Below are 23,792 nucleotides of genomic sequence, written 5' to 3'. Positions count from 1 at the left end.
TTGTCACTGAATTAACGTAGTATAAGTAGCTATGTTTTGCCCTTTTTACTCATTTGGATCATCATAGTTTACTTTTTAAAGAACTTTGAGGGAAATATTAATCTTATTAGGACGATGTAATTATGAGAAAGGTCATAGTTTTATTCTATGAGTGTTACTTAGCTTTTGTCTCTTCCATGTCTTGTATCTCTAACCCCAAGTTCACTGAACAGAGTGACTAGATGAATGCAAATCTATTGTTTCTATTTGGAAAACAAATTAAACTTTATGCCACAATACTGGTGTGTTAGAATAATCAACTTTATATGTGACAGACAGCATTATTTGAGTCTTAGGGGACTACGCTTTTTAAGGGACTCCTGGAAGTATGATTCTTTATCTTCCTTTCTAATTGATCCTTTGTCAGCAATGGATCAGAAAGTCCATGGAGACATGGGTAGAAGAAACATGTCCATATTTTTTTCAGATTATATGAAGATTACATACATGGTACATACATCATATATTTCATAGTTTCTCCAGTGAGATCTGGGCAGTTCCCAGTGATCAAACATTAACCTTTCTAAAGTGAAATGTAGGACTCTCATTAAGTGGGAGAAATAGAATATAAATAGCTTTATATCAGTTGAGATTACATTTTGTTGTAAAATGAGTTTATTAAAAACATAAGAGAAACCTTTTGATTTTGGGATTTGCAGATATGGGATGGAGGACCTTATTTGCCTGCAAAAATGTCATACCTGTAGAAATTTTTTTTTTTTTTCCATTTCATCAAATTCATTATATCCAAGACACACAGAGAGCAAGCCATTAACCTCTTATATGCTTCTGTTTCTCTCGGTTGAACCACTGGGTTTCCAGTCTCTCAGGCCAGAAACCTTAACCTCTGTTTTATCCTCTATATCTTTATTTTTATTTTTTTATTGTAGTTCAGGTGAAGGCTTACAGAACAAATGGTTTCTCATGAAACAGTAGTACACATGTTGTTTTATGACATTGGTTAACAACCCCACAACATATCACACTTCTAACTTCTCAACCTTTTTTTTTGGTGAAATACACATAGCCAAAGATACACCATTTCAAAAATTTCTACATGCACAGTTCAGTGACATTGACTGCGCTCTTCCAATTGTGCTGTTATTCTCACTTAAGATGAAGACTTACAGAACAAAATAGTTTCTCATTTAACAGTTACTACAAATGTTGCCCTATGACAATGGTTAACAATATCACAACATATCAACAATATCCTTACTCAGCCTTGGGTTCCCTATCACCAGCTTCCTTGTCCGCTTCTGCCTTCTGGCCCTTGTCACTGGACTCCTGTACCTCGTTAGCCTCATTTGGTTTTACGGGGCCTGTAGAAATTTTTAATGGTAAATTTAAAGTTGGTCTTTTCTCTAACAACTGCTTCACTGTCTTTAGTTGCCTCTAAATAAAAGGAATTGATAGAATTTTAAGATTAGAAGGGATCTTAAAGCAGTAAATCATTAAACTCCTTTATAATACCTGGTCCATCATTTCTATTGATTTTACATGTTTATTTATGAGATACTGGGTTAAATTAAAATGATGTGTATGTTTGTTGCCAGAAGAAAAGTTAATACTGTTTGGGTCTCCATAGCCAAGTCTAGTATCTGTCAACTTTAAGTGGGAGAATTACACGACTGGAAGCCTTTATTTGATTTTGTATTTAAGAAATAAAATGATACTATGAGATTCCATGCTTGCTTCTTCCCTTGGGATGCATAATGAGGGACGTGCTCTGGGGCTTTCTATTTTCTGGTCTCTGCTGTGTTTCTTTAATTTGTAGGGTACTTAGTTTCCACATTTTAACATTTCAGAAATCAGAATGAATTACATGTGTTGTTGGCCAGATGCCTGTTGGTGATTTATGGTACTTTCACATGTAGAACATCAAACCCAGAGTCAAAACTGGGTTTGATGTTTTTGACTCTGAGTGTCATTGGCTTGGAAAAAAATCCAAGAGATGTTAGCGGAATACTCTTTGAAACCTGAGGAACCACATGGTTGTGAAGAGGAGTGGGAATAAAAAACAGCTAGCTCTACAAACTGCAAAGCCAGCCTGAGAGCTAATGGCTCTTAGTTCTTTTATGGATTCTTTTAGGAAATGCTGCATTACTTAGTGTTTTTGATATAACATTTTTTGGAATAAAAACAGACCCAGTTACCATCAAGTGAACTCCAACTCATGGAGCCCTCACGTGTATTAGAGTAGAACTGTACTCCATCGGATTTTCAGTGGCTGATTTTTTGGAAGTAGATTGCTAAGCCTTTCTTCTGAGGTGCCTCTGGCTGGATTTGAACCTCCAACCTTTTGATTAGCAGCCCAGCGCATTAACTGTTTGCACCACCCAGGGACTCTGAATAAATCTTAAACAAACAGAAATAACCTAACCAGTTACGCTACAGTCTGTTACAACTCATGGTGACCCATGTGTGCAGAGTAGAATTGCACTACATAGGATTTTCCAGGCAGATAGCCTGGCAGATTGCCAGGCCTTTCTTCTGAAGGCATCTGGGTGGTTTTGAACTGCCAACCTTTTGATTAGTAGCCTAATGCTTAACCACTTGTGCCACCCAGGTACTTAGTGTTAGAAACACCTTAATCAATTTGTTTTGCTTATATTTTCCTTTCTATATATGTAAAAGATGATTTAAAAACTTGAAGTGTAAAAAAATTCTTTCAATAAGGAAAAGTAAAAAAGAAGTAGTAAGAAAACACCATGTCATAATTTCATAGTTTTTTTTTCCTTTATTGGTGGCGTGTAAAATAATGGTGTATCCAAATATAGTACATTAAGTGAATATTGGACTAAATAAAATATGATAGATTAAGTGAACGTATTTGTTGTTGTTAGGTACTGTGAGTCAGTTCTGACTCATAATGACCGTTTGTATAACAGAATGAGAAACTGCCTGATCCTGCGCCATGCTCACAGTCGTTGCTGTGTTTGAACCCATTGTTACAGCTCCTGTGTCAATCCATCTCGGTTCCACTGCTATTCATAAGGTTTTCACTGGCCAGTTTTTTCAGAAGTAGATTGCCAGGCCCTTCTTTCCAGTCTGTCTTAATCTGGAAGCTCTGCTAAAATCTGTCCACCATGGGTGACCCAGCTGGCATTTGAAATACCGGTGGCATAGTTTCCAGCATCATGGCAACACACAAGCCACCACAGTACAACAGATTGACAGATGAGTGGTGGTATGTATCAGATTAGATAAAATACAGTAGAATAAGCATCAAGTTGGAATATTGGACTGCAAATTATAGGTGGTACTGTTGCTTTTGATCTGATTCCATTCTTCTCTTAACTTTCGGTGCTTTTTGTAATTCTTCTTTGTGTGTTACTTTGGTCCTCCTTCATTTGGTCTATCAGGAGCCTTTCACTTTTGATGGGAATTAGCAATGAACAGTTCTGTGAGCTTAACATAGGTTCTAGTTCTGAATTTTCTTTCAGAGTTTGCTTTTTTCTACTATGCAAGAACCAAGGCAGACAGCAGTGTTCTCTGGATAGACTTGTGAGATACAGGGACATCATGAGAATTCTAGCCAAGAGATGCCCTTTTCTATTCTCCCTGTGTGTGAGCAAATGTTAGAGGTGCTGCAGTGTCTTCTGACCCTAGCTCTTACTTTCTCAGGGTTGACTCCTTTTTCAGGCAGGTTTTCTCCATGGAAATTAAAAGCAAAAAATCTTACTGTGGTAAATATAATAAAAAATTTGCTATTTTAACCATTTTGAAGTGTACGTTTATTGGCATTAATTACATTTACCATGTTGTGCAACTATTGCCATTATTTCCAAAAGTTTTTCATCATCCCAAACGGAAACTCTGTACAGGCATACCTTGGAGATACTGCGTATTCGATTCCAGACCACTGCAGTAAAGCGAGTCACATGAATGTTTTGGTTTCCCAGTGCATATAAAAGTTATGTTTACACTATACTGTAGTCTCTTTAAGTGTGCACTAGTCTGATGTCTAAAAAACAAGGTACATATACCTTAATTAAAAAATATTACGGGACTTCTGGCCAACATGGCACTATACACAGAAGCACTATGCCGTCCCTCCACAGCGAAGACCCAGAAAACTAAATCAAACACACACAGACATCAGTCCTGAAACCCTAAGCATCAAATGAAGAGATAAAGAACTCAGCCAAGCACCAAATGGAAGAAGAAACTGACAGAGAACAGAGAGCGAGGAGAGATACCTGCAGAGCTCCCCTATCAGCTACCGCAGTATGGATTTGCTATCTTGGATTCCTGTTGGAGATCGGTGAACAGGGGAGTACGGGAAAGCAGCTTCATGGAGCTCCCAGCAGGAGACAGAACAACTGGTAACCAGCGATATACCTTTTCTCACCTCTCACCCTTCTTTAACCCCTACTCAGCCTCCTCTGCTTCCCGCGGCCACAGTCTCTTGGCCAGGAGGCACTGGCTTCAGCCCTTTGCTGCTTGGATTCCATCTGCCCATACTGGCTGGCTCCTTGAGTGCCATTTGTTTCTTGCTGGTGTTGCTTTTTTCCACTTCTTTTGAATTCTTCCATACCTCTCACCACCTCCCCTTCCTTTCTCTCAAATACCTGACTCCATGTGCGTCTTTGCTTCTTCCTGAAAGGCTGTAAAATGCTGCTTGACTTTGGAACTGCTTTCCGGCTCACCCAACCACGCTGGTGGGATCCCCGAGGCATTTTTTGTTTGTTTGTTTGTTTGGTTTGGTTTTTTTTTTGTATCTTTTTCTTCTTTTGGCTTGGGAGCTACCTCCTCAGTCTGTGCAGCCATGAAGTGGGATCCCTGTGGGCATTTCTTTTTTCTTCTTTTTTGGTCCATTTTGTTTTGATTTTTATTTGTATTCTTTTCTCTCTTTTTACCTTTTTGCTTTACTTCATTTCTTAGTTTCTTGTCTCTATGTACCTTCTCTTACGGTCTGCTGAATACCTGGCACTGTGTGACACCTCTACTCTTAGCCAGGCTGTACTTTGCGGCCTGGGAGCCACTACCCCAGTCTTCACAGCTGCACCGGTGGGATCCCTGGGGGCTTTTCTTTTTCTAGTTTTATTTATTTATTTTTCTTTTACAGTTTTTCTTTTTTTTCCTTTCTGTTTTTCTCCATTTCTTGGTCTTTTCTCTCTCCACTCCCTTAGCACTCTTTTTTGTTTGTTTTTGGCCTCTGTTCCTCTCTCCTCTCTCCCATACCCATCTTAGCTCCACACATCACAATCTCCCCCATCATGCCTGCCTGCCGCACCGTGCGCTGAAAATCACACCCCTAAGCAGCACAGGCATGGCCTACTGGAACCTGCCCTGCATTGATTCCCATCCCACCATGTCGGCCCTAGTTCGTGCCACAAACAACCTATCCCAGAGACTCCCCTTCAGCTGCAACTGCCCTGCTGCACCATAGCTGAGCGACTGACCCTGCCCATTGGAGAAGGACATGAAAGGTATCGTGCCCACACACAAGCAAACAACAAAGAGTGCCCAGCCTGCCTGCTGATACATAACCAAAGAAAACAAAAAGCAGGAAGAAACAAATCTACAGTCAATAAACGAGGAAAATAACTACTGAATGTTCTGAAGACAGCAGACAATATTAAAACATATTAAAAAACAGGACAGGATGCTTCCACTAGGCATCCAAAATAAAACACCAGATAACAGTGCACAATACTGGGTAAGCCAGCACAGCTTGCACAAGGAAAGGTCATGGGAGCTCCAAAGACACATCCAAACTCCCTGAAGGACTGAATTGCTGGGTGGAGGGCTGTGGGGACCATGATCTCAGAGAACGTGTACCTCAGTTGGCATAACACAGTTTATAAAGACAATATTCTGCATTCTCCCTGGGTGAGTAGTGTCTGGGGTCTTAAAAGCCTGTGAGCAGCCATCTAAGATACTCCACTGGTCTCACCCCTTCTGGAGCAAGGGAGAATGAAGAGAACAGGATACAAGGAAAAGATTAGTCAAAAGGACTAATGGACCACATCTACCAAGGCCTCCACCAGACTGAGTCCAGTACAGCTAGATGGTGCCCGGCTACCACCACTCACTGCTCTGACCGGGATCACAACAGAGGGTTCTGGACAGAGCTGGAGAAGGATGTAGAAGAAAATTCTAACATACACACAAAAAAGACCAGATTTACTGGCCTAAAAGAGACTGGAGAAGCGCTGAGAGTATGGCATCCAGATATGCTTTTAGCTCAGTGGTGAAATCACTCCCAACGTTCAGTGTTCAGCCGGGGATTGGACAGCCCCATGAAACAAAATGTGACTATTGAGGCTCAGCAGTCGAGGGGCAAGAACTAGAAGGCAGAAGGGTACAGGAAAGCTAGCGATAGGGAACCCAGGGTTGCCTAAGGACAGTGTTGACATGTAGTGGGGTTGTAAACCATTGTCATAGGGCAACATGTGTACTACTAATTGTTTAATGAGAAACTATTTTGTTCTGTAAATCTTCCTCTAAAGTGAGGATAGCAGCACAACTGGAAGAACGTAATCGATATTATTGAATTGTGCATGTAGAAATTTTTCAAATGGTGTATCTTTGGCTATGTATATTTTCACCAGAAAAAAAAGGTCGAGAAGGGAGAGGGTTGACATGTCGTGGGGTTGTTAACCAATGTCATAAAACAATATGTGTACTGACTGTTTAATGAGAGACTGTTTGTTCTGCAAAACTTCACCTAAAGTACGATTTAAAAAAAGCACCAGGTGACTTTTCAGTAGAAGAAAAGGCACTAGAACTACCTTATAGGGAAACCAAGTCTCTAATATTCAGAGCTATCCAAGAGTTGAAGCAAAAAGCAGACAAAAAAGAGGATAAAGTAGACAAATTCTGGAAAAGGCAGACAAATTCAAGGAAGGTATAGACAGAAAAATGGAAGAATTCAGGAAAATAATACAGGAACAAAATGCTAAAATATATTAACAACTAGAAATCATATGAAAACAACAATTAGAAATCCAAAAGATAAACAACAAGGTTTCAGAAATGAACAGGGTGATAGAAGGGCTGAGGAGCAGGTTTGATACAATGGAAGACGGGATCAGTGAAATTGAAAACAAACACTTGGTTACAACTCTATTTGAGGAAAATTCAGAAAACAGAATGGAGAAGAACGAAACCCTGAGAATTATGTGGGATACAATCAAAAGCAAAAATTTATGAGTGATCGGAGTTCCAGAACAGGGGGAGAAAACAGAAAACACAGAGAGGATCGTTGAAGAACTGATGACAGAAAACTTCGCCAATATCATGAAAGATGAAAAGCTGATCATCCAAGAAGCTCAACAAACCGCATATAGGATAGACCCCAAAGGGAAATCACCAAGGCATATCATAATCACACTCACTAAAACCAAAGACAAAGACTCTTGAGAGCATCTCGTAAAAACGAAGTCACATACAGAGGAGAAACAATAAGACTAAGCTCGGATTATTCAGCAGAAACCATGCAGGCAAGAAGGTAATGGGATGACATATATAAAACCTTGAAAGAAAAAGTTTGCTAGCTAAGAATAATATATCCTGCAAAACTTTCATTTGAGTAAGATGTTGAAATTGGGACATTTCCAGATAAACAGAAATTAAGGGAATATGTAAAAACCCCAACCAAACTTAAAAGAATTATTAAAGGGAGTCCTTCGATCTAACAACAAACAACATCAGACCACAGACTGAATCTAGGACGCATGATTGTGCCAGCCAGATATCAACCTAGGAAATGAACTCTCAAGGACTATCCAAAACCAAAAGAATTACAACAGGGAACTAGAAAGGTTAACCTGTAAAGGACAGCAACATAAGAACGCTGAAAGAAGGAATAAACAGTGTATGTATAAAATCTTTTAATGGAGAGGATGGCAAGGTGATACCAAGTAATAATAGATTGGTTCAAACCTAGGAAGATAAGGGTAAACTTCAAGGTAACCACAAAGAAAGTTAACAAACCTACTCATCAGGGTAAAAAAGAAAAACGTGAAGTCTCAGTAAAAACAAAAATTACAAAAAAGAAATAAAATCCACCATAAGAGGAATTCGCAGGAGAGTAAGAGGAACAAAGAATATGTCAGCACCACAAAAAAAAAAAAAAAAAACACTAGAAAATGACAGCAATAAACTCACACCTATCAGTAATTACACTGAATGTAAATGGCCTAAATGCACCCATAAAGAGACAGTGACAGACAGAATGGATTAAAAAAAAAACACAATAAAAAACAAGATCCATCAATATGGTGTCTACAAGAGACACACTGTAGAAACAGAGGCGTAAATTTATTAAAAATCAAAGGATGGGGAAAACTATATTAAGCAAACAGCTGCCAAAAAAGAGCAGGAGTGGCAATACTAATCTCAGACAAAATAGACTTTAAAACAAAATTCCCCCCAAAAGACAAGAAAGGATACTATATAGTGATTAAAGGCACAATCCATCATGAAGACATAACCGTAATAAGCATCTATGCACCCCATGACACGGCTCCAAAATGTATAAAACAAACTCTTAACAGCACTGAAAACAGAAATCGACAGTTCTACAGCAATAGTAGGAGACAGCATACCACTCTCGGTAAGAAGAGAACATCTAGAAAGAAACTCAACAACGATACAGAAGATCTAAAGGGCGCTGTCAGCCAACTTGACCTTATAGACATATATAGAACATTCTACCCAACAGCTTCAAAGTACACATTCTTTTCCAACACACATGGAACGTTCTCCAAAATAGACCACATCTTAGGTCACAGAGCACGCTCAACAAAATTGAAAACATTGAAATAATACAAAGTATCTTCTATGACCACAACACCATCAAGGTAGAAATTAACCACAGGAAGAGCCAGAAAAAAAACCAATTAGACGGAAACTGAATAACACCCTGCTTAAAAACCACTGAGTAATAGAGAAGAAATCAGAGATGGAGTCAAAAAAACTCTTAGAATCAAATGAGAATGAAAACACATCATACCAAAACCTTTGAGACACAACAAAGGCAATTTTCAGAGAACAATTTATAGCAAGAGATGCATACATAAAAAAGAAGAAAGGGACAAAATCAAAACGTTAACTACACAACTCGAACAAATAGAAAGCGAACAGCAAACCAAACCCACAGCCACCAGAAGAAAGGAAATAATAAAGACCAGAGAAGAAATAAATGAAACGGAGAATAGAAAAACATAGAAAGAATCAACAAAGCAAATGTTGGTTCTTTGAAAGGATCAACAAAATCAACAAACCACTGGCCAAACTGACAAAAGAAAAATAGGAGAGGATACAAATAACCCAGATAAGAAATGAAATGAGGGACATTACAGTAGACCCAACTGAAATAAAAGGATCATAACAAGAGTATTATGAAAAACTATACTCCCACGAATTTGAAAACCTAGAGAAAGTGGATGAATTTCTAGAAACATATTACCTATCCAGTCAAACACAAAGTGATGTTGAAAATCTGAACAGACTCATAATAAGAGAAGAGACTGAAAAGGTAATTAAAAAAAATCCCAACAAAAGAAAGTGCTCGCCCGGATAGCTTCAAAGGAGAATTCTACGAAATATTCAGGGAAGAGCTTACACCAGTACTACTCAAACTATTTCAGAACACAGAAAGGAAGGGCCACTTCCGAGTTCATTCTATGAAGCCAGCATAACCCTGATACCAAAACCCAGCAAAGACACCACAAAGAAAATTACAGACCAGTATCTCTCATGAATATAGATGCAGTAATTCTCAACAAAATTCGAGCCAATAGAATTCAGCATCATAAAAAAAAAACAAAAAAAACCATGACCAAGTAGGATTCATACCAGGTATGCAAGGATAGTTCAACATTAGAAAATCAATCAGTGTAATCTGTCACATAAATAAAAGGAAAGAAAAGAATCACATGATCATCTCAATTGATGCAGAAAAGGCATTCGATGAAGTCCAACACCCATTCCTGATAAAAACTCTCAATAAAATAGGTACAGAAGGGAAATTTCTCAATATAATAAAGGTCATCTATGCAAAACCAGTGGCCAGCATCATTCTTAATGGAGAGAAGCTGAGAACATTCACCTTGAGAAGAGGAACAAGACAGGGATGCCCTTTATCACCACTCCTTTTTAACATTGTGCTGGAAATCCTAGCTAGAGCAGTAAGGCAAGAAAAAGAAAGAAAGGGCTTCCAAGTTGGTAATGAAGAAGTTAAACTGTCCCTGTTTGCAGATAATATAAGATTATACATAAAAAAACTCTGAAGACTCCACGAGAAATCTACTGGAACTAATAGAAAGATTCAGCAGAGTAGCAGGATACAAGGTAAACATACAAAGATCTATGGGATTCCTATACAACAAAAAAGAACGATGAAAATGAAATCAGGAAAACAATACTATTGGTTAATAGTCCCTTAAAAAATAAAATACATAGGAATAAACCTAACCAGGGATGTAAAAGATCTATAGAAAGGAAACTACAAAACAGTACTGCAAGAAACCCAAAGGGATCTGCATAAATGGAAAAACATACCATGCTCATGGATAGGTAGACTGAATATTGTGAAAATGACAGTTCTATCCAAAGCAAGTTACAAGTACAATGCAATCCTGATCCAAATACCAACAACATTTTTTAAAGAGATGGAAAAACTAATGATTAACTTTATAGGGAAAAGGAAGAAGCCCCAGATAGGTAAAGCACTACTGAAGAAGAAGAAGTAGGAAGACTCACACTGCCTGACCTCAGAACCTACTATACAGCTACGGTAGTCAAAACAGCATGGTAGTGGTACAACAGATACATTGACCAATGGAACAGAATTGAGAACCCAGATGTAAATCCATGTAGCTACTATCACCTGATCATCGACAAGGGCCCAAAGTCCATCAGAGGTGGAACAGATAGTCTTTTTAACAAATGGTGCTGGTAAAATTAGATGTCCATCTGCAAAAAAATGAAACAGGACCTATAGCTCGTACCATATACAAAAACTAATTCAAAATGGATAAAAAACCTAAATATAAAGCGAAAAGCTATAAAGTTCATAGAAGAAAAAATAGGATCAATTCAGGAGGCCCTAGTACATGGCAGTAACAGGATATAAACCATAACCAACAAGAAACAAACTCTAGGAGATAAACTAGGTAACTAGAATCTTCTAAAAGTGAAACACTTATGCTCATCAAAAAACTTCACCAAAAAAGTAAAAAGAGAACCTACAGACTGGGAAAAAATTTTTGTACAAGTTTCACAAAGGTCTTATCTCTAAAATCTGTAGGAAAATCCAACACCTCTACAACAAAAAGACAAATAATCCAGTTAAAAAACGGGCAAATGAAATGAACAGACACTTCACCAAAGAAGGCATTCAGACGGCCAACAGACAGACACATGAGGAAATGCTTGCGATCACTAGCCACTAGAGAAATGCAAATCGAAACCACAATGAGATACCTTCTGACTCCGGCTTTACTGGCACCAGTGAAAAAAACTGGAAATAACAAATGTTGGAGAGGCTGTGGGGAGATCAGAACTCTTAGACACTGCTGGTGGAAATGCAAAATGATATAACCATTTTGGAAAACGATATGCCACTTCCTTAGAAAACTAGAAATAGAAATACCATACAATCCAGCAATCCCACTCCTAGGAATATATTTTCCTAGAGAAATAAGAGCTGTCACACGAGTAGACATATGCACACCCATGTTCATTGCAGCATTGTTCACAATATGAAAAAGTTGGTGTCTTAGTCATCTAGTGCTGTTCTAATAGAAATACCACAAATGGATGGATATAGCGAAGAGAAGTTTATTGTCTCACAGCCCGGTAGGCTACAAGCCCAAATTCAGGGCGTCAGCTCCAGGGGAACTCTTTCTCCATCTGCTCTGGAGAAAGGTCCATGTCCTCAATCTTCCTTTGGTCTGGGAACTTCTCTGCATAGGAACCTCACGTCCAAAGGACACGCTCTGCTCCCGGCACTGCTTTCCTGCTGGTATGAGGTTCCTATGCGTCTCTGCTCACTTCTCTCTTTCATATATCAGAAGAGATTGTATTAAGACACTGTGTAATCTTGTAAACCTCATCAGCATAACCTCATCACAGATAGAATTTACAAGACATAAGGAGATCACAGATAACCTCATCATAGTGATAGAGTTTATAACACATAAGGAAATCACATCAGATTACACAATCATACAATACTGGGATTCATGACTTAGCGAAGCTGCTACACACGTTTTTTGGGGGACATAATTCAATCCGTGACAGGTGGAAATAACCTAGACGGCTGTCAACAGATGAATGGGTAAACAAACTGTGGTACATACACACAATGTAGTGTTCTGCAGTGATAAAGAACAGTGATGAATCTGTGAATCATCTCATAACATGGATGAAACTAGAGGACATTATGCTGAGTGAAATAAGTCAGTCACAAAAGGACAAATACTGTGTGAGATCACTACTGCAGAAACTCATGAAAAGTTTTACACAGAAAAAGAGACAATCTTTGTTGGTTACAGGGGATCGGAGGGGTGGGGAGGAATACTAAATAGTAGATAAGTGATAACTTTGGTGAAGGGCAAGACAGTACACAGTAGTGGGGAAGCCAGCACAACTTGAACACGGAAAGGTCATGGAAACTCCATAGACACATCCAAACTCCCTGAGGGACTGAATTGCTGGGTGGAGGGCTGTGGGGACCATGGTCTCAGGGAACATCTAGCTCAGTTGGCATAACACAGTTTATAAAGACAATGCTCTACATTCTACCTTGGTGAGTAGTGTCTGGGGTTTTAAAAGCCTGTGAGCAGCCATCTAAGATACTCCACTGGTCTCACCCCTTTCGGGAGCAAGGGAGAATGAAGAAAACAATATACGAGGGAAAGATTAATCCAAAGGACTAGTGGACCACAACTACCATGGCCTCCACCAGACTGAGTCCAGTGTAACTAGATGGTGCCTGGCTACCACCAGTGACTGCGCTGACCGGGATCACAACAGAGGGTTCTGGACAGAACTGGAGAAAAATGTAGAACAAAATTCTAACTCACAAAAAAAGAGCAGACTTACTGGCCTGACAGAGACTGGAGAAACCCCAGTAGAATGGCCCCTGGACACCCTTTTAGCTAGAAATGAAGTCACTTCCGAAGTTCACCATTCAGCCAAAGATTAGACAGCCTTATAAAACAAAACGAGACTAATAGAGCACAACAGCCCATGGATAAGGACTAGAAGGCTGGAGGGGACAGGAAAGCTGGTAATAGACAGGAAAGCTGGTAATAGGGTGCCTAAAGTTGAGAAGGGAGAGTGTTGACATGTGGGGTTCTTAACCAATGTCATAAAACTATGTGTGCTAACTGTTTAATGAATCACTACTTGTTCTGTAAATCTTTATAGAAGTACAATTTAAAAAAAAGAAAAAAGGAAAAGGAAACTCTGTGGAACACAGTTCTCCTCTGACACACACACACACAAAAACAAAAACGACAACAACAAAATCTTACTAAAAAATGCTGAGTATCATCTGGGGCTTCAGTGAGTCAGAATCATTTGTGCTGGTGGAGGATCTTGCCGTGATGTTGATGACTCCTGCCTGATCAGGGTGGTGGTTGCTGAAGGGTGGTATGGCTGTGGCAATTTCTTAAAATAAGACAGCAGTGAAATTTGCCTCATAGATTGACTTCTTCCTTTTACGAAAGATTTCTCTATAGCATGCAATGCTGTTTGATAGCATTTTACCCACAGAAGTCCTTTCAGAATTGGAGTTGATCCTCTCAAACCCTGCGAATGCTTTATCAAGTGAGTTTACTTAATATTCTAAATCCTTTGTTGTCATTTCAACAGTATTCACAGCATCTTCACCAGGAGCAGATTCCTTCTCAAGAAACCACTTTCTTTGCTCATCCATAAGAAGCAAGTCCTCATCTGTTACCGTTTTATCATGAGATTGCAGTAATTCAGTGATATCTTCAGGCTCCACTTCTAATTCTAGTTCTCTTGCTGTTTTCACTGCATCTGCAGTTACTTGCTCCACTGAAGTTTTGAACCCCTCAAAGTCATCCATGAGGGTTGGAATCTACTTCTTCCAGACTCCTGTTAACGTTGATATTTTTACCTCCTCCTGTGAATCACGAATATTCTTAATGGCATCTAGAATGGCATCCAGGTTTTCAGTTTACTTTGCCCAGATCCATCAGAGGAATCATTATCTATGGCAGCTTTAGCCTTATGAAACATATCTTTTGTTTATTTTATTTTTTTTCTACTTTAGGTGAAGGTTTACAGAATGAATATTTTCTCATTAACCAGTCAGTACACATATTGTTTTATGACATTGGTTAACAACTCCACCACAAGTCAACACGCTCCCTTCTCAGCTTTGGAGGACTTTTTTTTTTTTGGTGTGTATATATATAGCCAAAGATACACCATTTCAAAAATTTCTACATGTGCAGTTCAGTTACGTCGATTACATTTTTGCAGTTGTGCTGTTATTCTCACTTTAGATGAAGGTTTACCGAACAAAATAATTTCTCGTTAAACAGTACATGTATTGCCCTATGACAATGGTTAAGAACCCCAGTACACATCAACACTGTCCTTACTCAACCTTAGGTTCCCTATTACCACCTTTCCTGTCCCCTTCTGCCTTCTAGTCCTTGTCCTTGGACTGCTGTGCCTCATTAGTCCAGTTTTGTTTTATGGGTCTGTCCAATCCCTGGCTGAACGGTGAGCCCCAGGAGTGACTTCACCACTCAGCTAAAAGTGTGTCCAGGGACCATACTCTCGGAGTCTCTCCAGTCTCTTGTCAGGCCAGTAAATCTAGTCTTTTTTTGTGTCTTAGAATTTTGTTCTACATCCTTCTCCAGCTCTGTCCAGAACCCTCTGTTGTGATCCTGGTCAGAGCAGTCAGTGATGGTAGCCGGACACATCTGGCTGTACTGGACTCATTCTGGTGGAGGCCTTGTTAGCTGTGATCCATTTGTCATTTGAACTAATCTTTCCCTTGTATCTTGTTTTCTTCATTCTCCCTTGTTCCTGAAGGGGTGAGACCAGCGGACTATCTGAGATGGCTGCTCCCTGGCTTTTAAGACCCCAGACACTACTCACCAAGGTAGAATGTAGAACATTGTCTTTATAAACTGCGTTATGCCAGTTGAGCTAGATGTTCCCCAAGATCATGGTCCCCACAGCCCTCCACCCAGAAATTCAGTCCCTCCGGGAGTTTGGATGTGTCTATGGAGCTTCCATGACCTTTCCTTGTACAAGTTGTGCTGGTTTCCCCACTATTGTGTACTGTCTTGCACTTCACCAAAGTTATTACTTATCTATTGTCTGTTTAGTATTCCCCCCCCCACCCCTCCCATCCCTGGTAACCAACAAAGATTGTTTTTTTGTGTGTAAACTTTTTCATGAGTTTTTACAATAGAGGTCTGGTACAATATTTGTCCTTTTGTGATTGACTTATTTCACTCAGCATAATGTCCTCCAGTTTCATCCATGTTATGAGATGCACAGATTCATCACTGTTCTTTACTGTTGCATAATACTCCATTGTGTGTATGTACCATAGTTTGTTTATCCATTCATCTGTTGATGGGCATCTAGGTCGTTTCTATCTTACTATTGTGAGGAATGCTGCCATGAACACGGGTGTGCATATGTCTATTCGTGTAATGCCTCTTATTTCTCTAGGATATATTCCTGGGAGTGGGATTGCTGGATTGTTTAGTATTTCTATTTCTAGCTTTCTGAGAAAGCGCCATATCATTTTCCAAAATGGTTGTATCATTATGCATTCCCACCAGGAATGCATAAGAGTTCCGATCTCCCCGCAGCCTCTCCAACATTTGTTATTTCTGGTGTTTTTGATTTGTGCCAGTAATGCTGGAGTGAGATGGTATCTCATTGTGGTTTTAATTTGTATTTCTCTAATGGCTAGTGAACACGAGCATTTCCTCATGTGTGTGTTGGCCGCTTGAATGTCTTCGTTGGTGAAGTGTTCATTTCTGTCGTGGATTGAATTATGTTCCCCCAAAAATACGTTGGTCGTGATTTCCACTGTTGTATGATTGTGTAATCTGATGTGATTTCCTTATGTGTTGTAAACTCTATCACTAAGATGAGGTTATATGGGATTTCCTTATGTGTTGTAAATTCTGTCGCTATGATGAGGTTATACTAATGAGGTCTACAAGATTGGATAGCGTCTTAATCCAATCTCTTGAGATATAAAAGAGAGAAGCAAACAGAGACACATGGGAACCTCATACCACCAAGAAAGCAGAGCACGTCTTTTGGACCTCAGGTTCCTGTGCAGAGAAGCTCCCAGACCAAGGAAAGAGTGATGCATCACAAGGACCTTCCTCCAGAGCCGACAGAGAGGGAAAGCCTTCTCCTGGAGCTGATGTCCTGAATTTGGACTTGTAGTCTACTGGACTGTGAGAGAATACACTTCTCTTGGCTAAAGCCATCCACTTGTGTTACTTCTGTTAGAGCAGCACTAGATGACTGAGACAATTTCCTTTGCCCACTTTTTAATAGGATTATTTGCCTTTTGGTGTAGAGGTGTGGGATTTTCTTGTAGATTATGGAGATTAGACCTTTATCTGACTTGTACTGTCCAAAATTTTGTTCCTAGTCTGTAGGTTGTCTTTTTACTCTTTTGGTGAATTCTTTTGAAGAGCATAGGTGTTTGATTTTTAGAAGATCCCAGTTATCTAGCTTATTTTCTGGGGTTTGTGTGTTGATGGTTATGGTTTGTATCCTGTTAATGCCATGTATTAGCGCCTGTAGCGTTGGTCCTATTTTTTCTTCTATGAACTTTATAGTTTTTGGCTTTATATTTAGGTCTTTGATCCATTTTGAATTAGTTTTTGTATATGGTGCGAGGTATGGGTCTTGTTTCATTTTCTTGCAGGTAGATATCCAGTTTTGCCAGCACCATTTGTTAAAAAGACTGTCTTTTCCCCATTTGATGGACTTCGGGCCCTTGTTGAAGATCATGTGACTGTAGGTATGAATTTACATCTGGGTTCTCAATTCTGTTCCATTGGTCAGTGTATCTGTCATTGTACCAGTACCAGGCTGTTTTGACTACTGTAGCTGTATAGTAGGTTCTGAGGTCAGGTAGTGTGAGGCCTCCTACTTTATTATTCTTCTTCAATAATGCTTTACTTATTTGGGGCTTCTTCCCTTTCCATATAAAGTTAATGATTAGTTTGTCCATCTCTTTGAAGAATGTTGTTGGTATTTGGATCGGGATTGCATTGTATTTGTCTATTGCTTTGGGTAGAATTGTTATTTTCACAATGTTGAGTCTACCTATCCATGAGCATGGTATGTTTTTCCGTTTATGTAGATCCCTTAGGGTTTCTTGCAGTAGTGTTCTGTAGTTTTCTTTGTATAGATCTTTTACATCCCTGGTTAGATTTATTCCTAAGTATCTTGTTTTTTTAGGGGCTATTATAAGTGGTATTGTTTTCCTGATTTCCTTTTCTTCGTTCTCTTTATTGGTGTATAGAATCCAGCTGTTTTTTGCATGTTTACCTTGTATCCTGTTACTCTGCTGAATCTTTCTATTAGTTCCAGTAGATTTTTGGTACAGTCTTTAGGGTTTTCTATGTATAGTATCATATCATCCGCAAACAGGGACAGTTTAACTTCTTCATTACCAATTTGGATGCCCTTTATTTCTTTTTCTTGCCTTATTGCTCTGGCTAGAACTTCTAGCACAGTGTTAAATAGGGTTGGTGATAAAGGGCATCCTGAAATATATTTCTTAAGTAATAAGACTTAAAAGTTGAAATTACTCCTTGCTCCATAGGCTGCAGAATGGATATTGCGTTAGCAGGCATGAAAACAATATTAATCTTGTACATCTCCATCGGGGCTCTTGGGTGACCAGATGTATTGTCAATGATAGTAATATTTTGAAAGGAATCTTTTTTTCTGAACAGTAGGTCTTTATCAAAACCCACTGGTGTCGAGTTGATTCTGACTCATAGCAACCCTATAGGGTCTCCACAGTGGCCTTTAATATATTCAGTAAACCATGTTGTAAACAGATGTGCTGTCATAATTCTTAAGAGCCCTAGTATTTTTGGAATGGTAAATGAGCATAGGGTTCAACTTAAAGTCATCAGCTGCGTTAGCCCCTATCAAGAGATTCAGCCTGTCTTTTAAAGCTTTTTAGCCAGGCATTGACTTCTCTAGCTATGAAAGTCCTGGATGGAATCTTCTTCCAATATAAGGCTGTTTTGTCTACATTGAAAATCTGTCGTTTAGTGTAGCCACCTTCATCGGTCATCTTAGCTACATCTTCTGGGTAACTTGCAGCAGCTTCTACATCAGCACTTGCTTTTGTGTTATGGAGACAGCTTCTTTCCTTAAACCTCATGAACCAGCCTCTTCAGCTTCAGACTTCTCTTTTGCATCTTCCTCACCTCTCTCAGCCTTCATAGAATTGAAGTGAGTTAGGGCCTTGCTCTGGATGAGGCTTTGGCTTAAGGTTATGTTGTGGCTGGTTTGATTTTCTATCCAAACCACGAAAACTTTCTCCTTATCAGCAATAAGGCTGTTTTGCTTTCCTATCATTGGTGTGTTCATTGGAGTAGCACTTTTAATTTCCTTTAAGAACTTTTCCTTTGCATTCACAACTTAGCTGACTGGTGCAAGAGGCCTAACTTTTGGCCTGTCTGAGCTTTCAACTTGCATTCTTCACTAAGCTGAATCATTTGTAACTTTTGATGTGAAGTGAGAGACGTGCAACTCTTCCTTTCACTTGAACACTTAGAGGCCGTTGTAGGGTTATTAACTGGTCTAAGTTCAATATTGTTGTGTATCGGAGTAAGGCGGCCCGAATAGAGGGAGAGAGACGGGGGGAAGGCCGGTCAGTGGAGCAGTCAGAACATGCACAATATTTATCAATTAAGTTCACCATCTTATATGGGCGCAATTCGTGGAGCCTCAAAACAATCGCAATAGTAACATCAAAGATCACTGATCACAGATCGCCATAATAGATGTGATAATAATGAGAAAGTTTGAAATATTGCAACAATTGCCAAAAATATGACACAGAGGCACAAAGTGAGCACATGCTGTTGGAAAAATGGCACTGATAGACTTTCTTAATATGGTTACCACAAACCTTCAATTTGTAAAAAATACAACATCTACAGAGTGCAATAAAGCGAAGAGCAATAAAACAAGGTATGCCTGTATCCTTTTAGCAATAACTCCTCTTTCTCCCTCCCCACAACCCTTGGTAACCATTAATAAACTTCTGTCTCTGTGCATTTGCCTGTTGTAGATATTTCATATAGGTGGGATCGTACAGTATTTGTCCTTTTATGTCTGATTTATTTCACTTAGCATAATGTTGTCTATGTTCATTCATGTTGTAGCATTTATTAGAACTTCGTTTCTCTTCATGGCTGAATAATATTCATTTGTGTGTAAACCATAGATCAGATAAATTGTGGAATGACATCAAGGACATTATACGTGAGGAAAGCAAAAAGTCACTTAAAAGACAGGAAAGAAAGAAAAGACCAAAATGAATGTCAGAAGAGACTCTGAAACTTGCTCTTGAACGTAGAGCAGGTATAGCAGATGTAAGAAATGATGAAATAAAAGAACTGAACAGAAAATTTCAAAGGGTGGCCTGAGAAGACAAAGTAAAATATTGTAATGAAATGTGCAAAGACCTGGAGTTAGAAAACCTAAAGGGAAGAACACACTCAGCATTTCTCAAGCTGAAAGAACTGAAGAAAAAATTCAAGCCTCGAGTAGCGATAGTGAAGGATTCTATGGGGAAAATATTAAATGATGCAGGAAGCAGCAAAATAAGATGGAATATACTCAGTCAATATACCAAAAAGAAGTAGTCGACATTCAGCCATTTCAGGGGGTAGCATATGATCAAGAACCAATGGTATTGAAGGAAGAAGTCCAATCTATACTGAATTCATTGGCAAAAAACAAGGCTTCAGGAATTGATGGAGATATTTCAACAGACTGATGTAAGTGCTCACTCGTGTATGCCAAGAAATCTGCACAACAGCTACCTGGCAAACCGACTGGAAGAGATCCATATTTCTGCCCATTCCAAAGAAAGGTGATCTAACAGAATGTGGAAATTATCGAATGATATCAGTGACAGCACACACAAAGTTTTGCTGAAAGTAACTCAGAAACAGTTGCATGGAACTGCCAGATTCAAGCCGGATTCAGAAGAGGATGTGGAAAGAGGGATATCCCTGCTGATGTCAGGTGGATCTTGGCTGAAAGCAGAGAATACCAGAAAGATAGTTTTATTGAGTATGCAGAGGCATTTGACTGTGTGAGTCATAACAGATTATGGGTAACAATGCAAAGAATGAGAATTCCAGAGCACTTAATCGTGCTCATGAGAAACTTGTGCATAGATCAAGAGGCAGTCATTTGAACAGAGCAAAGGGATACTGCATCGTTTAAAATCCGGAGAGATGTGCGTTAGGGTTGTATCCTTTCACTGTATGCAGTCTGTATGCTGAGCAAATAATCAAGAAGCTGGACTATATGAAGAAGAGCGAGGCATCAGGATTGGAGGAAGACTCATTAACAACCTGTGATATGCAGATGACATAACCTTGCTTGCTGAAAGCGAAGAATGCTTAAAGTACGTACTGATGAAGATCAAAGACTACAGCCTTCAGTATGAATTGTACCTCAACATAAAGAAAACAAAAATCCTCACAACTGGACTAATAAGGAACATCGTGATAAATGGAGAAAATATTGAAGTTGTCGAGGATTTCATTTTACTTGGATCCACAATCAATGCCCATGGAAGCAGCAGTCAAGAAATCAAATCACGTATTACGTTAGCCAAATCTGCTGCAAAAGACCTCTTTAAAGTGTTAAAAAGCAAAGATACCGCTTTGATGATTAAGGTGTGCCTGACCCAAGCTGTGGTATTTCAGTTGCCTCATATGCATGTGAAAGCTGGACGATGATTAAGGAAGACCAAAGAATAATTGATGCCTTTGAATTACAGTGTTTGTGAAGAACATTGCTCATGGACTTCCAGGAGAATGAACAAATATGTCTTGGAAGAAGTACAGCTGGAACACTCCTTAGAAGCAAGGATGGTGAGACTTAGTCTCATCTACTTTGGACATGTTGTCAGAGGGAACAGATCCTTGAGAAGGACGTTATGCTTGGTAAAGTAGAGGGTCATCGAAAAAGACCCTCAAGGAGATGAATTGACCCAGTGGCTACAGCAGTGGGCTCAAACATAGCTACGATTTTGAGGGTGGGGCAGGACCAGACAATGTTTTGTTCTGTTGTACATAGGGTCGCTATGAGTCAGAACTGACTCAGTGGCACCTATCATGGATTGAATTGTGACCTCCAAAAATATGTGTCAACTTGGCTAAGCCATGATTTCCAGTATTGTGTGATTGTCCTCCATATTGTGATGAGATGTAATTTTCCTATGTGTTGTAAATCCTAATCTCTGCCTTTGGTTAATGAGGCAGGATTAGGTTATGCTAAAGAGGATCAGGTAGGATTTAACATACTTATTCAGGTTGCATCCCAGATTCGATGTGTGGCCTGCATCACCTTTTATCTTACAAGCGAGCAGAGAGAGGGGGACCTACTACCACCAAGGAACAAGAGCCAGAAGTGGAATGTGTCTTTTGGACTCAGGATCCAGGGCTGAGAAGCTCTTAGACCCAGAGGAGGATTGATGTCAAGACCCACATAGATCTGCAGGGAACGTTGAGCCTTTCCCTAGAGCCGGCGCTCTTAATTCAGACTTCTAGCCTCCTAAGCTGTTGGAGATACGTTTATGTTTGTTAAAGCCATCCACTTGTGGTATTTCTGTTATAGCAGCACTGGATAACTAAGACAGCACCTGACAATACAAGAACAATGTATGTACCGCATTTTGTTTGTTCCGCTTATCTTTTGTTGGACACTTGGGTTGTTTCCACCTTTTGGCTATTGTGAATAATGCTGCAGTGAATGTTGGTGTAAAAATATGTTTGAGCCTGCTTTCAAGTCTTTCAGGTATATACTATCAAGGAGTGTAATTACTGGCTCATATGGTGTTACAGATTGAATTGTGTCCCCCAAAAATGTGTATCACCTAGGCCATGATTCCCAGCATTGTGTGATTGTCCACCATTTTGTCATCTGATACGATTTTCCTGTGTGTTGTAAATTCTGTGTCTGTGATGTTAATGAGGTAGGATTAGAAGCAGTTATATTAATGAGACAGGACTCAGTCTACAGGATTAGGGTGCACCTTAAGTCAATCTCTTTTGAGATACAAGAGAGAGAAGCAAACAAAGAGACAAGGAGACCTCATACTAACAAGAAACAAGAGCCAGGAGAATAACATGTCCTTTGGACCGTGGGTCTCTGCTCCGAGAAGCTCCTCAACCGGGGAAGATTGATGACAAGGACCTTCCCCCAGAGCCGATAGAAAGCCTTCCCCTGGAACTGGCACCCTAAGTCAGACTTCTAGCTTCCTAGACTGTGAAAGAATAAATTTCTCTTTGTTAAAGCCATCCGCTTGTGGTATTTGTTATAGCAGCACTAGATAACTAAGACATACGGTAATTTTGTGTTTCACTGTTTGAAGAACTGCTTAACTGTTTTCCCCAGCAGCTGCATGCACCATTTTGCATTCCCACCAGCACTGGAAGAGGGTTCTGGTTTCTCCACATCCTTTCCAACACTTGTTATTTTCTGGTTTTTCAAAGAATAGCCATCCTAGTAGGTGTGAAATGGTATCTCATTGTTGCTTTGATTTGCATTTCCCTAATGGTTAAGGATGTTGAACCTTTTTTCATGTGCTTGTTGGCTATTTGCATGTCTTATTTGGAGAAATGCCTATTCAAGTCCGTTGCCCATTTAAAAATCGAGTTGTTTGTTTTTTTGTTGTTAAATTGTAGGAGTTCTTTATGTGTTCTGGGTATTGAACCCTTAACACAGAACATAGTTTCCAAATATTTTCTTCTGTTCTGTAGGTTGTCTCTTTACTTTGTTCATAAAGTCCTTTGATGCACAAAAGTTTTCAATTTTGATGAAGTCCAGTTTATCTATTTTTTTCTTTTGTTGCTTGTGCTTTTGGTGTCATATCTAAGAATTTATTGCTGAAAACAAGGTCCTGAAGCTTTACCCCTGTGTCATCTTTTAAGAGTTTCATGTTTTAGTTATTACGTTTCGGTCATTGATCCATTTTGAGTTAATTTTTGCATATGGTGTGACGTATTGGTCCAGTTTCATTCGGTTGTCACTGCACCATTTGTTGAAGAGACTATTCTTACCCCATTGAATGAATTTGGCATCCTTGTTGAAAATCAGTTGGCCGTAAATGTATGGATTCATTTCTGGATTCTCAGTTCTATTCCTTTGATCTATATGTTTATCCTTGTACCACTGCCACACTTTTTATTACTGTAGCTTTGTAGTATGTTTTGAAATTGGCAAGTGTGAGTCTCCTACTTTGCTCTTCTTTTTCAAGATTGTTTTGGCTATTCAGGGTCCCTTGCAATTCCAAATGAATTTGAGGATTGACTTTTCTCCACTGAAATTTGGGATGTGTTATACCACCATAGTAAGAAGTATGTTTTACATTTCTCCTCAGGACATGCATATAAACAAATACTACTGAAATAAACTTTGACAAAACAGTGCTTATCAGTTACTTCACAGGTGCTGGTCATAACCTACAAGTGAATTTTATGATCTTCTGTTGTGTT

General features: G+C 39.3%; 1 protein-coding gene across 2 annotated transcripts in view; it reads left to right on the top strand.

Moving 5' to 3' along the window:
- The window catches only part of TCEA1 (transcription elongation factor A1), a 76,548-nt gene that overhangs the window by 7,605 nt on the left and 45,151 nt on the right, over positions 1-23,792 (top strand). The window lies entirely within an intron of this gene.

Source organism: Trichechus manatus, unplaced genomic scaffold (genome assembly GCF_000243295.1).
Source record: "Trichechus manatus latirostris isolate Lorelei unplaced genomic scaffold, TriManLat1.0 scaffold00038, whole genome shotgun sequence".
NCBI lineage: Eukaryota > Metazoa > Chordata > Mammalia > Sirenia > Trichechidae > Trichechus > Trichechus manatus.
This window is presented reverse-complemented; position numbering and strand designations above follow the sequence as displayed.